Source organism: Crinia signifera, unplaced genomic scaffold (genome assembly GCF_055691185.1).
Source record: "Crinia signifera unplaced genomic scaffold, ASM5569118v1 HAP2_SCAFFOLD_217, whole genome shotgun sequence".
NCBI classification, from domain to species: Eukaryota; Metazoa; Chordata; class Amphibia; order Anura; family Myobatrachidae; genus Crinia; species Crinia signifera.
Genome location: NW_028142110.1, coordinates 119,597 through 135,030, shown reverse-complemented (window position 1 = coordinate 135,030; position 15,434 = coordinate 119,597). Strand labels below are relative to the sequence as shown.

The window sequence follows — 15,434 nt, the reverse complement described above, 5'->3', positions numbered from 1 at the left end:
GGGTAAATCAAATTACCAATTGTCTTAAGGCATGCTAACCCTGTTGTTATTCATAAGCTCATTTGGAACATGTCAGAGTCATCACCAGCATTGTTGTTAATATGATTATCAGCACAAATTATTAGCTCATATTAACAGAGGATTCAGAATTGATTGAAAGAGACTACTCTTCGAATACAGTGCCAGAGATGCACTAAGCTTCAAAAGTGATAAAATGGAGAGTGATAAACAGCCAGCCAATCAGCTCCTATCTGCCATGTCACAGACTGTGTTTGAAAAATGTCAGACAGGTGCTGATTGGTTGACTTTTTATCACCCTCCATTTTATCACTTTTGAAGCTTAGTGCATCTGGCGCTCTTCAATTTACTAATCTCCTGTGTATTGGTGGCAACTCTGCTGTTTATGAATGCACAAGGGTCTGTTTTTTAAAACAATTTCAGTTATTTTATTAAGTTCCAATGTTTGCAGAATTAATTCTTCCTGCTGCCAACAATGAAGCGTGCATGGATCAGTCAGATCTGTACAATGCTTCTTTGTGAAAAAGTTAAAGAAAGTGTTAAAAAAGTAAAATACAAACAGCATGGAGTTCCCCCTCTTAAAGATAATCATCAACAGACTCTCTTTAAGACAGTACTGGTTCTAAAAATATATGGTAAAAGGAACCAGCACCTGGCTCTTGGACCAGTAATGGTTTAAAAAATTTTTTAGGGAAAAGAGCATAGAGGTCCTCCGTATTTTTGAAACCAGCCTTGGCTCCACTGGTCAGTTAGGTAATGTCACAGCTGGAGGATATGTTTATATTAGTCCCTGCAGTCATAGCATTAACCCCCCAAATATACAACCCTGGCCCGGGTCACTTGGTGGAATGGAAACTCCACAATAAAGGGGTTTGTCCCTCCAGAGCACCCAAGGGCCAGGAATAAAGCCCGGTGCTATGCCTAACACACCTGGGTGGTGGGTGCTGAGTTCATACAGTAGCTTCAAAGTGTAAAAGAAAGTTTTAAATTTGTGTTTTACTTGTGGAACTACAGGTCCCAGCAAGTCTCCTCCAGATGCTGGTTCTTGGAGAACCAGAAGGACCAGCATGCAGGGCATTAAAGGGCCTGCTATTACCTGTAATTCCACTTGTAAAACAAATTTTACAATAATGACAGGACGCATGATAGTATAGCTTTTTAACACACTCATGCACACTCACATACATACTGACACACTCACACATCTCCTGTAGCCCTTTGATCCTCTTATCCAGTAGAAAGCTATATGGTACCTCTAAAGAAATCAGCATACTCACCTAATCCAGTGTAGATTGTTTCTCTCCAGATCATGTAGGTATCCTAGGGGTTAAAAAGGTGCATGTCCTGAACATGTGACATCTGTCCAATTATGACAATCATATACCCATTGGCCAATCATGGCTCGGCATGTAATAGTGCTCTGTGAATAAGTATATATGTCTCCCCAGCTGTGAAATTGCCTTACTGAACTTGGGAGCTAGCTTCATATTGGCTACTTTCAGCCAAAGATGTCTAGTTTATAGCCAGACCCAATCAATTGGTTTCTCTTCTGCGTGGAGCAGATGCTTTACTTAAATTTATTTTCACCTCACTCCAGATATTAGTAAAGTGTTTCAGAGTGTCATGGACTGCTGGTAATGGTACTGACTGGGAAGAAGGCAGTCCATGTAGAATAGGATGCAACACAATTCTGGACAAAAAAGAGGAGAAAGTCCTCAGGCTTTTATGAACATGGTTATTATGGTTGTACACAGTAACAAAGAGACCACACTGTCTTGGAGAGCAGATAAATACATTTGGGTAAATTTGCCTAGATCCTGGTTTACGCTTTCAGTTTGTTTGTTGTTCTGTTTATTGTAGAGAAACTCTGGGTGAAAATGTCATACACTTGCACAAATCTCTCCAAAATTTGGAGGTAAACTGTGATGTTTTGGCCATTGGAGCCTATATGAATAGTCTACCCAGGCTGTGATATCACCCTGCTGGCTGTTGGAGCCCAGTGCTGGAACCCCCTTATGTTTGGAACCTGGACCAGTCCAAGAGCCCAATGATGGTTTCTTTAACAGGGGGGGGGACCCTGGTAAACTGGTTATGCTCAGCGGGGACCCCACATCATTATTTTTTCATTTTCACTTTATATACTTATTTCTGACAGAACCATGCTCAGATCTCACTGATTTTATCAGTCTAGCCTGCCAGAAGCAGGTTAATTTTTTTCAGATTTTTGGTAAAGTTTAGGGTGCGGTTTAAAAAATTGTACCCTATTGCATTTGCAATTTTTATGTTTTCAATGAGAAAACATCTGGATGCGATTCTTGAAGTGCTATTTTTTGGTCATAGCAAAGCCTAATAATGTTACCGCAAATCGCACAATACTACATGTGCGATTTTCAGAAAATGGTGTGATTTTGGCCATTTTTTACCAAAAAATTGCACCTTGTCCTGGAGAGGAGACTCTAAGTAGGTAGACCTGCGCTAGCGGCTTGGAACAGACAGTACATCACATTGCAGAGGGATATCAATATCACCTGATTGTATTAAATATTTAATCACAATAAATACTTTTTCAGCACTTTAATGTCAGCTGTGTGTGAGAACATTCCAATCACAGTAAATAACTAACGATTTCTGCTGTGTATATAGAGAACAGCCAGATATATTACTATAAGGCTACAGGTACAGATCAGAGACTCATCCCCTCCTGTGATACAGAAGACAAGAGAATGGAGGCCGGACCCAAGATGAAACATTATCATCTGCACGGGATGGATTCCAGGGATTTCCTGAATAATTATTTTCACACAGTGAGTGGGTTTAAAGATGAATCTGTGGTTTTTATTATGGAAAAGCTGCACAATGCATTAGTAACAGGTGTGTATTTAGGATACATTGTATCCTCAGATATGGTTATTCTGGGTAACAGCAAATTAATATGTGACCTTTTATTGCACAGGTATAGCTATAGCATTCCTCTACTGTGCGTAATGGGAGCAGGTGAGATCTTTCCTTCTTGAGAGTTTCCTGATAGAAAAATAGAGAGTGATCTTACAGATTATAAGCAATTAACAGTCCTTACTGCTACCAACGGCTCCGATCTGGACTGAATCCCCCCCACACAGAGACAAACTCCTAATTGCCCTGCAGCTGAAGCTGAACACATGTAGGCATAGGACTGCTGATGCGTGGTTACACAGACTCGCCGCAATCGTCTTGTAACAGACAAGACAGACATGTCACATTGTATAGTGATAAAAATATCATATGAATACAGTATGTTAAATATATAGGGGGAAATTTACTAAGAATACGAATGCAAAAAGTTGCATTCGTATTCTTAATACGAATTGTCACAGACCCACCGGTCGCCTGCTCCGATACGTCAATCTGAGCAACTCCGGCCGTGACTGGGGTTCACTTAGGACGCTCGGGTCCTTTCCTTGAGGTACACTGCCACCAGCCAAAACCTGATTTTAGCGCTTGAAACTGCGCAAGGGGCGGCTTGGCTCGCACCTGACCGCAGAATACAATATACAAATGGTAACACGCTGGAGCGCTCTCTTCTGAGGCTAATGAGTCTTAAGAACACAGAACCAGGACTGAGAATATGTATTATTTATTCCTAGAAATACTACAGAGCTTTAGAAAATAGTTACAAGATTTTACAGTGATTTTAAAAGTACACACGAGTTTTAAATGCAATTTCAGAAATAAAATAAAAAGGAAAAAATGACAGAACCTATCTTACACTTAAATACAGATCCTGACGTGGGGGGGTTCTCCACAAGAAATCTCTGGTCGCTTACAGCCTGTTTGCTAGACCCCCAGGTAGTGACACTGACTATAGGGAGAAGGGTCTTAGTTATACCTTGAAGACTCCCTCATCCCTCCCACCCTTGGGATTTTTAACCATTCCCTTGCTGAGCCTAGTGAAGGTCCCTAGATATAGGATCTTTCCCATAAAGAATTTGTCCCTGCTTTGAAGTAGATTTTATACATTCATCAAGTGATAAGAGGTAATTTAGTGGAGGGCCAGAGCACCTTTGGCCTGTTGGCTGGACACTATTGCTCTCCCCCCCAATCTGGTTTATGAGGGGTCTCAGATCTTATCTTACATCCTAACTCCAGAGGAGTCCACAGATGGCTACACTCCCTGGGTCACCAATAGTCCACACACATAATACATGACATGTTCTGATCTCCCACATAATAATCACAGGCGGCATGATTTTACCAAACATACATTGATTGAACAGATAATCATAACAGGAGGCATACGTTAATTTGATCGATCACCTGATCTGATCGTTACACCTCCCCCTTTTAAAATGGCGCACAGAGGCGGTGACCCACGTCACCGTCTCATCAGTGCGCTATTAACTACATCACCTGGACGGGTAGCAGTGGTCTCTGTGCTGAAACAGACTGCCACTGAGTCTGCTGAATTTGTACTAACACTTCCCTATACTTGGCCTCTGTCATGGCACCACCTGACGCCATAGCCGTGGCTAGGGTGGGCAATGGGCATAGTCCCTGTCCCTCTCGCAGGAGATGGCAAACTAAAAGCACACAGGTGTCCTCGAACCCATAGTCTGTAAGCACACTGATATAGTGGGAGCTGTGTCCATCCCGGCTGGCAATGACACAGCCCACCACAGCTGTGCGTCGGACTCCTGGACACGGATTCTCCCCTGCAGCTGGCAGTTTGGCCTTACTCACTGAGATCAGTACCAGACCATTCCGCCACACCCCAAACGGCCATCCCCCTGGGACTCGTAACTCGGCACGTTTAACTATACCACAGGTGTGGGGCCTTCTCCCAGCACTATATACAGACTTAAAAATGTCTTCCCAGCACCTCTCCTGAGCTGACTGACCCCCCCTCCCCTTCACTGGGGGGAAGGTCCACTCACTCAACACCTCACACCTCATCCTTTTGTGAGGAGATTCGCTCTGTGTGTCTGTGTGTGTGAATTGTGAAGGGGGGCACGTTTCTGCAAGGGGGAATACCAGCAGGTCATTGTCCCCTGTCTTGGGAATATCCCAGCTCAGCCTTTCCGAGGTTAATGGAGCTGAGTTTACCTGTGCTTCGCGGGCCCTCCCACCCTTCTGCTTACACACAGCAGCTTCCCTACTAGCCACTGGCTCTATTCCTAAAACAACCCTCTCACTGTACCCAGGGGTATCTTCCCCACTTCCCAGGTATGGGGCAGCCGCAGTGGGCATCGGCTCACCTGGTACGTTCAGAGCAGCCTGTGCAGGGTTGAGTCTCAGTTCTGCGTGGAAATCCAAGCTTTCCATGGCAGTCCAGGACACCTTCCTGAGCATGACCTTCCCTCCCAGACCCGCAGGTTCTGTGGCTGGGGTGGTGCCACTGAGGTTCTCAGTGTCTGGAGGGAGCCCATGCTGTGTTCCTGTATCTGTGTTTGTGTGGCTACCGTAAGGAGGGGGGTTTGGGGGGAAAGCTGCAGTAAGGGACACTCTCTCCCTATCTGACAGGTCTACAGTGCACACATGACCCACCGGGTCACTTATTATACCTGGTACCACATTTCCCACAGTAGCGCAAGACATCACATTATCAACAGTAACATCAATATCATAACCTGGGGAGACATCCTGCAATGCCTGCAAATTAGCCTGTGCATCTTCCACAACACATGGGGCCCATCCTGCTGGCTTACAATTGCACCGTGGCAAAAACGCTATATCTGGATCCCATTGTCTCTGAGCAGGAATGGGGTTATCTGAGCATGTTGTCACCAGTAACTTATTGGCAGGTACATGCGCTGCCTGCAACCAACTCAGATCTGTCCCATTTGTGCAGTTAGCATCCCCTGGCCCCATGTCACAACCAGACATCACTGGAGGAACAGGGTTAATGTCTAGCACAGCAACCTTAATGACATCACCAGCAGCACTCCTACCACTGGTGAGTGAGGGTGTCTCATTCCCAACTAGATTAGGGCATTCATTTAACCCCACAAACTGGCAAGGATTACCCACTATACCTGTCTCTAACTCACCCTCCACCGAAGGTACGGCACTATCACAGATCATCCCAGGGGCTTCACACAAAATAACAACATTGCAATGTTCAGCATGGTTACATACTACCTGAGATGCATCATATGGTTCAGAAGGGTTAGCGACAGGGGGAACAACATTGACAGATATGTGTGGAGTTAATATAAGTCCCACATCAGTAGTCCCACACATACTTGTGTGCATACAGTCAGAAAGTCCCATTCCTATTTCCAACATAGTCTCTTCCCTGCATACTTTCACTATGCAGTCACCCTCTTCCGGCAACAAATCTGGAGCAACGGGTGGGAACATGCTGCTCACATCTTCCAGCAGTTTAAACTGGGCCTTGTGATGTGAGGTCTCTGGAACAGGTTCCACACCGATTGTAGCAGGCCGGGGTACCATGTCCATGAGGGAAACCCCGGTAGGCTGTGTCGTTGGTTCCATAGCTGGTGATAGAAGCTGTTCCAGGCGATTCCTTTCAGCATCTGCCCAGCGGCACTGCTCTTTCCACCATGGAGTATCAAGCTTTTTACAATCATACGCATATTGCTGCGCTATTTCAAAACAGTCCGTCAGGTCTCTCAGCAGCAACCAAGGAGTCGCATCGGGACCCCAGGTTAGAAACTCACCGCGATACATGCCGAAAACATTGCGCTCTTCATTTCGTGCATGGGTGAGCCGCTTGATCATCTCCCAGCGGGAATTGTTGGGGCAGGAGATACCTTGCAGCTGACATTCTGTAGTGAGTTCTTCTGGGCTCATAAGCCTAAACGGATAATCATCACCATATGGGTCAGAATACTCACTGGGCTCTTCTGGTGCTGTAGGGGATTGGTACTCCGCAGTCTCCCTGACTGCCACACATTCTACAGTCTCCCTGGTGCTAGCAGAGATGTCACCTCTCTGAGCACCGGCTGTAGTGTCCAGGGCCAGCTCATTATTCACAACCAAGCTGACACTCACTTGGCTTCCACAGGGAACTGTGCATGACGCGGTCCGGTGAAATTCGCGTCAGCGGTGATTTGGGACCTCTGTCCACATCATGATCCAACACATTATTTACTTCCGCAGACAGTAAAAGTTCAGTACGAAGCCCATCTCCTGCTAACTCAGTAGCCACGGCAGATAAAGTCTCACGTAAAGGTTCGCCATCATGATGCCCTGTATCATCCTCCACTGGTTCACCAACAGCGATCAGCCCTCCAAACCTCACCAGTTCCAACTGGTACTCACGCTCGGCCTGACGCTCTGCAGCCTCAGCCTCTCGTATGGCTTTGCGCTCCTCAGCCTCTCGTACGGCTTTGCGCTCCGCAGCCTCTCTGTCGACAATGGCTTGGCAGTGCTGCACCAGCTGCAAAGTGAATATGGGGTTCACATTCTTCATTTGCCTGATAGCAGCTAGAAGGTCGCTCGGCAGTGTAGACTTGCTAGGTCCAGCAGAAGTGTTTGACCCTGGCGCGGAATCGTTTGTAAGGTCCAGTACTGACTGAGCCCCTGGGGTAGGATTGTCCATGGACTGGTTTCCTCCAGCAGCTAGAGTCCGATCGGCATCCACTAGTGCCTGAATCAAACGTTTTCTACTCTGGCCAGACCAAGGGATATTCCTCTGAACACACACGACCGCCAGGTCATCTCTCCTCATCTGCTGGTAATCATCCATTCTGAGTCTCACACTTGTCAAATAAAATGATAGGAAAGAAAAACAAGAGAAGGGAGGGAACAGAAATTGCATCCACTGTGTGACTTTTAAAACTATAGTAAAGCTCTGAGTTCTGATTCTGGTGATGTGGGTATTTCTCACAAAATTTAACCCACACTCACTTAAGTTCTTAAAGAGAAAAATGAATTCTCCACCCCACCGCTTGCCGCCAAATGTCACGGACCCACCGGTCGCCTGCTCCGATACGTCAATCTGAGCAACTCCGGCCGTGACTGGGGTTCACTTAGGACGCTCGGGTCCTTTCCTTGAGGTACACTGCCACCAGCCAAAACCTGATTTTAGCGCTTGAAACTGCGCAAGGGGCGGCTTGGCTCGCACCTGACCGCACAATACAATATACAAATGGTTACACTCTGGAGCGTTCTCTTCTGAGGCTAATGAGTCTTAAGAACACAGAACCAGGACTGAGAATATGTATTATTTATTCCTAGAAATACTACAGAGCTTTAGAAAATAGTTACAAGATTTTACAGTGATTTTAAAAGTACACACAAGTTTTAAATGCAATTTCAGAAATAAAATAAAAAGGGAAAAATGACAGAACCTATCTTACACTTAAATACAGATCCTGACGTGGGGAGGTTCTCCACAAGAAATCTCTGGTCGCTTACAGCCTGTTTGCTAGACCCCCAGGTAGTGACACTGACTATAGGGAGAAGGGTCTTAGTTATACCTTGAAGACTCCCTCATCCCTCCCACCCTTGGGATTTTTAACCATTCCCTTGCTGAGCCTAGTGAAGGTCCCTAGATATAGGATCTTTCCCATAAAGAATTTGTCCCTGCTTTGAAGTAGATTTTATACATTCATCAAGTGATAAGAGGTAATTTAGTGGAGGGCCAGAGCACCTTTGGCCTGTTGGCTGGACACTATTGCTCTCCCCCCCAATCTGGTTTATGAGGGGTCTCAGATCTTATCTTACATCCTAACTCCAGAGGAGTCCACAGATGGCTACACTCCCTGGGTCACCAATAGTCCACACACATAATACATGACATGTTCTGATCTCCCACATAATAATCACAGGCGGCATGATTTTACCAAACATACCAGACATACATTGATTGAACAGATAATCATAACAGGAGGCATACGTTAATTTGATCGATCACCTGATCTGATCGTTACACAAATTAATACGACAGCATACCTCGTATGCTTTGTCGTGTTCCGGAGGGGGATTTACAAACCAGTCAAATACGACTGCTTTGTAACCCTCCGATGGCATATAAATTCGTATTAGCGGCCGTATATACGGCTTCTAATACGAATTAGTGTAGGCAGTCTGCACGGATCAGTCAGATTTGTGCAGGCTGCAAGGTGTAAAAAAAAAAAAAGAAAATTAAATTTCCCTGATTTTTAACAACCAGCCCCAGGTCCGGGGCTGGTTCCCAAAATAAAATGACTAGTGGTCCCCCGTATTTTAAGAACCAGCCCCAGGCTCAACCAGCCAGCAGGGTAATGCCACACCTGGGGGGAGACTTTTTATACAAGCCCCCCCAGCCAAAGCATTCAGCCCTCTGACCGGTCAGCCTGGCCAGGGGCCCTGGGGGAGTGGGGACCCCCCCAATAAAGCCCCCCCCCCTCCAGGACTCCCCTGACCAGGCTGAAGCCTGGTGCTGTCCTCGATGCCCCTGGGCGGTGGGAATCGAGCTGATTGTGTGTAAAAAAATAGAGTAAACTATTGTTTTTAACTGTGGAACTATGAGTCCCAGCAAACCTACGCTGCAAGCTGGGACTTGGAGAACCACAAGTCCCAGCCTGCGGGGCATTAAAAGGCCCGCTGGGTCTTGTAGTTCCACATTTTAAAAAATAGTTAAATAAACACACACTGACACACCAGAAAAATAAAACTTTAATACATACATAACACACATACTGACAGCTATCTTGATCCCGTCGGTGGGTCCCTGGCTCCGGGGTCGGTGCCCGGTCTGAAGAAATCCATGGTGGACCTGTGGAAGGAAATCCTACTCACCCAGGTCCTCCATGGAAGTTCTTCAGTCTTGATCCGCCGTAGTCCAGGACTTCTTCCAGGTTCTTCAAGCTGCCGGCAGCTCCCCGCAGCGGACTGAGAGGCGCAGAGATGTTTCATCTTCCGTGCCTCTCATCAGAATGATTCTATTGGCTGCTCAGTGGCGCTTCTGATCAGCCAATAGAATCATTCTGATGAGCGGTGCGGAAGATGTAACATCTCTGCGCCTCTCAGTCCGCTGCAGGAAGCTGCCGGAGTCGCCGGCAGCTTGAAGAACCTGGAAGAAGTCCTGGACTACGGCGGATCAAGATTACTGATGCATATAAAGAGAAAGTCAGAGAAATTACAATAAGGCTACAGGTACAGATCAGAGACTCATCACCTCCTGTGATACAGGAGACAAGAGAATGGAGGCCGGACCCAAGATGAAGCATCATCATCTGCACAGGATGGATTCCAGGGATTTCCTTAATAATTATTTTCATACAGATAGTGGGTTTAAAGATTAATCTGTGGTTTTTATTATGGAGAAGCTGCACAATGCATTAGTAACAGGTGTGTTTTGATAAACTGTATGCTTTAGATATGGTTATTCTGGGTAACATAGCTGTGCGTAATGGGAGTAGGTGAGACCTTTCCAGCTCAGAGAGAGAAACCAGATGCCAAGGGAAGCCAACAGGTTTGTCTGGCCCTAGTAAAATGAAGGGGGTGTGGCCACTGAGAAGGGGCATGGCAACACCCCTGTGATTGCACACCACTGCAGGGAGAGAGAGGACAGGCTGCTGCTGCCTCTCTCCCCAGCTCAGCACTGAGCAGTGTATGCTTGAGCAGGAAAAATGGCATAATTGTACGTATACAGGACACGAGTGACTCGGGAAGCGTATATATATCTATATAGATATCTATATCAGTGGCGGTTTTTGCCTATGGGCTGCAGGGCTGCAGCCTCCCCATGTAAAATCCACCACTGTCTCTGCCTAAAGTGAAGCCAGATGACTGTGAGACTCCTCTGGCTTCACTGTGACTGGCAGTGTCTTCCTATTGGAAGTCCGACCTGCCAGTCACTCAAGGCATCCCATTGGGAGGTGTTCCCTCCCTCCGGGATGCCTCTATCTGCGCAAATGCGCAGCAGCCCCCAAAACAGGTTCTGCGCATGCGCAGTACCGCGGACCATACTGCGCATGCTCCGGAACCCGATCAAGCCTCCGGGGGCTGCTGCAAAACCAGACCATGGAGGCTTGGGCCAGCGTATGTATGAAGTTACTGCGCATGCGCTGGCCTGTGCAGGGAACTCGGGAGCGCGCGTGGCCGGGGAGCACGGCGGTGGATGGGAGGAGCCGGGGAGCACAGCTGGACGTGGATGGCAGCGGAGGGGGGGCCCGCATTACGGCAGACCCCTCCTCTATACTGGTAAATTGATCTCTCTCATATATATATATATATATATATACACATATATACTTACAGTATCTTCTGTATCTTTTTGTACAAGGTACTATTTATCCACATTTGCCTTTGAAAGACATTTGAGAATCTTCTATTTATCTAATTGATGGCGGTCTGTAGATGCTGTGGTGTCAGCCATTTCTACGTTCACCCCATTTTTTATACAGGGGGATGTATACTGCGCACCATGTGTCCATTACTTTGTTGCCGCTGCTTATAGCAATGTATTAACTCTCAGAGTGCCGGACATTTATTACTGTATGTAGATGAAGGCACCCAGTATTATGCCATGAACCATATTGTACATTATGAAATCTGTTTCAGTATGTGATCAATGTTAGGACAAACATTATCTTTCTTTGCTGTTAACTCCCTGTAACTCTATAGAATGCTGCGTTTCTTCTTTCCATGCAGGTTGTATTAAAGGAGATACTTTGATTGACATCAGTGTCGGATCCATCGTTCATCAACTTTTTGTTGTCCGTGAATTTTTCAAAGAGATCACAATACTAAAATTACAAGAGCCGTGTATTATGGAACTCAACAAATGGGTGAACACCCGCACTGGGGCATTTGATTGGACTCATGCATCTAAGATTGTTACCGAGCTGCAAGGGATCAGGTAAAGTATTATTCTAAACATACTCAATATGTATATAAAATATGAGTCAAGTTAAAAAAAATAATAACTATATTAAAAGATACAGTGGAAGGGGTATAACAAAGTACATGTTTGCTGGAGGTGCTTTGGCAGCCGGCCTCCGACATTTTTTAAAAGTGGCAATCACTTTAAAAATATCTATTTAAGCTGCCAATCGCACCTCCGACAAACTCAGACTGTGTTACATTTCGTCAGATATAGACAAAGAAAAGAAGACTTGTGTTGGGGGCACTGAGAATTAATCGATCAGAATATGAAGGTATTAAAAATGAACCTTTATTTCAATATATTTATGTGTGTTTGTTTGTTTGCCATAAATGTAATTTGTCCTGGGCCTAAACAAACCATAGGTCCATTCTAAGGGACTTTATATTAAGTTTAATTGAAATAAAGGTTCATTTTTAATACCTTCATATTCTGATCGATTAATTCTCAGTGCCCCCAACACAAGTCTTCTTTTCTTTGTCTATATTTGAACTATGTTTCTGACTTAGGGGAGCACCTCCAACCTAATTAAAAGCTGACATACAGTACTACAGCAAAAACAAATAGGTATTGGAGAATCATTTACCCAGTAGTAATTATTCTTATACATAATCAGTACTATTAGGGTATTTTTCCAGTGCGATACTACACAAAAAATACTTCTCTTACATTTCGTCAGGTAACTGTTTTAGTTTTGGATGTAGAGCAGGGGGGTAGATTATAACTTAAAAGTGAATAATTTCTAGCAGTGGCGTAACTATAAATTTTGCTCCCCCCTGCCAAAAAGTTTGTGCCCCCCTCCAGGCTCCTCTCCGGCATGTTTCCCCAGTGTGTCACACTCATAACGGAGAAGCTGAAGCAGGATAGAGTAAGAGAGACCAGCAGACACTGCTGCTTCCCTTGGCTCCGATATATACCAAGCCGCCCTAGCACGCCCATCCGCCCACCCATCCTGTACACAGTAGCCAATAGCCAGCTCTGTGTAAAGTCAATTGAATCAGTGGGGGAATTTGACATCTCTGCCATGGCCGCACCCGCGCTGCCGCTGATTCGCCTCCAGTGCTCAGTCAGTGGGCAGCGGCAGGCAGCAGCATGTCAGTGCGTCGAGTGGGTGCCGGCGCCCACACAGACCCTGCTGCTGCTTGCTCCCCCAAGCGGCTGCTGGGGCTGCCTTACAGTAGTTACGCCACTGATTTCTAGTTAATGGCCAGCATTTCTCAAGATTCAATAGCTCCAATTGTGCCTGTAGCAATCCAGGGTTGAAAATAGGAATTGACCCTATGAATGCAAACTAGGGTGGCCAATCCTGGGATCAGCGGGATCCCGGGATTTGGCCTCAAAATGTCTGGGATTTAAATCCCGGTATTGGACACTGTGCATGTGCAGTCTAATGCTGCGCATGCGCAGTCTAATGCTGCGCATGCGCAGTCTAATGCCCGGTTATTCCGGACCCGGCATTCGGCATACACAGAGTGGCCTATGACACATCATGCTGCACTGCGCTTCCGCTGCTGGAACTCTCCACCGTACAACCTATCCCGGCCACACACAAGCATTTCCGGCATCACACCCGCCGCCTGCATCCACTCTGCTGCCGCATGCCCAGCTCCACTGCTCCTCCAAGTAAGTAAATGTGGGAGACAGGGGGCAGTTTTCTTTTAGGGATGCCGATCCCGGGAATCCCAGGATTGAGCATTTTTCGATCCGGAAACCCGGGATTGAAAAAATTCCCCAGGATTGGCATCCCTAATGCCTAATTGCTGTGAGAGATCCTCAAAATATCTGCTCTTTTTTTTTGGGTGCAATATTTTACTAAGCTTCAGTTAATTGACTTGGCTGTATTTATATTTATTTAAGCGACTCTGGCATTTTTAGCGGATATTTTGAGGATCGATCACAGCAACGTTGGCACTCAAAGGGTTAACATACCATACACATAAAGAACACTTAAGAGTCCGGGGAACATTTAACTGCTTGAAAGAATTAATTATACAATTAAAGTGTTTGTGTGCTTTTGCGATGATTTGCCTTTTTTTGTGGATGAGCTTTTAAAAACAAATTGAAGTGAAAAATACAATTCTGCAACTTAAGCCCCCTTTATTATACAGTATAATATAAAGGTTTACTGTATTTTGTTCTTAGTGTTAAAGAACAGGAAAAGGAAGAAAAGTTAAAAGATTCAATCAAACGCATTGTGAAAATCGACTTCAGCAAAGAAAATCTCACGGATCCGGAAGTGTTACCAAAAGCTGACTGTGTACTCACAGCATGGTTGCTGGGCCTAGTCAGTCAGGACCAACAGGGGTACAGAAGCAACCTGAGGAAGATGTTGAAACTGCTTAAACCTGGGGGATACTTTATTTTAATTGGATGCTTAAATACAACATATATCACAGCTGGTAATGAAATGATACATGCATTTCATTGTGATGAAAGTTTTATAAAACAGAACCTCACCGATGAAGGATTTGGAATAATTTCTTGTGAGGTTCTTGATCGAAAAGTAGAGAGTGATCTCATAGATTATAAGCATGTATTAGTCCTTACTGCTGCCAAAGGGAATATTTAGTAGTAGTGGCCATTGGCTGGATTATTCCTTCATAGGATTCTGAATAACCACCAATCTAATCTAGGTATTTATCTTCTTTGACCATCAGATATTTACTAAATCTTAATACCAGCTCTTAAGCTGCCCATACACGCCCCGATGCGAGCGGGCGTTGTGGGCTTAAATAGCGGGTATCGCATCGCATTGCCTGTGCATGCGTTGTGCATGCAATGCGATGTGATGAGAACTAAGTACAAAAAGTATGTGCAAGCACATACTATTTGTACTGTGCGATGAGGTGCGCGGGAGCGCGCACCTCAAAGCACACACCGTGAAAGCACACATAGCAGCGTGTATGGGCAGCATTATGGTGCAAAAGAGCTCAAACTAATATCAATGAAAGTACTTTTCGGTAAATATTGATTATGTTTTTCTTATATTTGTTGAAATATAATCCAAAATCGTAAAAAATAAAATGCTTGATTGCAATGATTTAATTGTGTATTATTAATTTATTATTTATTAATAGTGTGTACACAAGGTGAGATGTGCCTTGCGATTTGATGTTAGATTCGATGTTTCATCTGATTTTTGCTTTCTCTACTCATTTGAGATCAGCTTGAGATTTTCACTTTTGTGCTTGAGATGTGCTATGAGATGTGATATGAGATTTTCACTATGCGATCTTGTTTTATCTGTATATTTGCATAAAGGGTGTTCTTCACTTACAGAGGGGGTGTGTCTATTTCTAGCTAAATAAAAGCATTTCTCAATGCAGAAATAGTGCATTTGAACTGTGCTGGTGTGCTTGTCAGAACTGCTGCCCATTTTCCTGGATTTATTTTCACTCGCCTGGCTCTCATCCAGCATGGCGGCTGATGTACAGGAGTTGGTGGTAGGGTGCGGGCAGCGGCATGAGGGTGCGGGCTGCAGTGTACAGGAGGACAGTGCTGTGTAAGCTGTTGCTACTGCCCACACTGCGCCATCCTCCCTGCCTCAATCCGGCATTTTGTTATGCTGGATTGAGAATGACAGAAAAACAGCCAAAACCTTTCA

The 15,434-nt window shown here is 45.2% G+C and overlaps 1 long non-coding RNA gene across 1 annotated transcript; it reads left to right on the top strand.

Annotated features, from left to right (window-relative positions):
* Positions 1-2,690: 2,690 nt before the first annotated feature.
* On the top strand, positions 2,691-14,757 carry LOC146053833 (uncharacterized). The gene is made up of 3 exons (XR_014467838.1): positions 2,691-2,822; positions 11,599-11,806; positions 13,973-14,757. It is a non-coding gene; the product is annotated as an uncharacterized LOC146053833 (long non-coding RNA).
* The last annotated feature ends 677 nt before the right edge of the window (positions 14,758-15,434 follow it).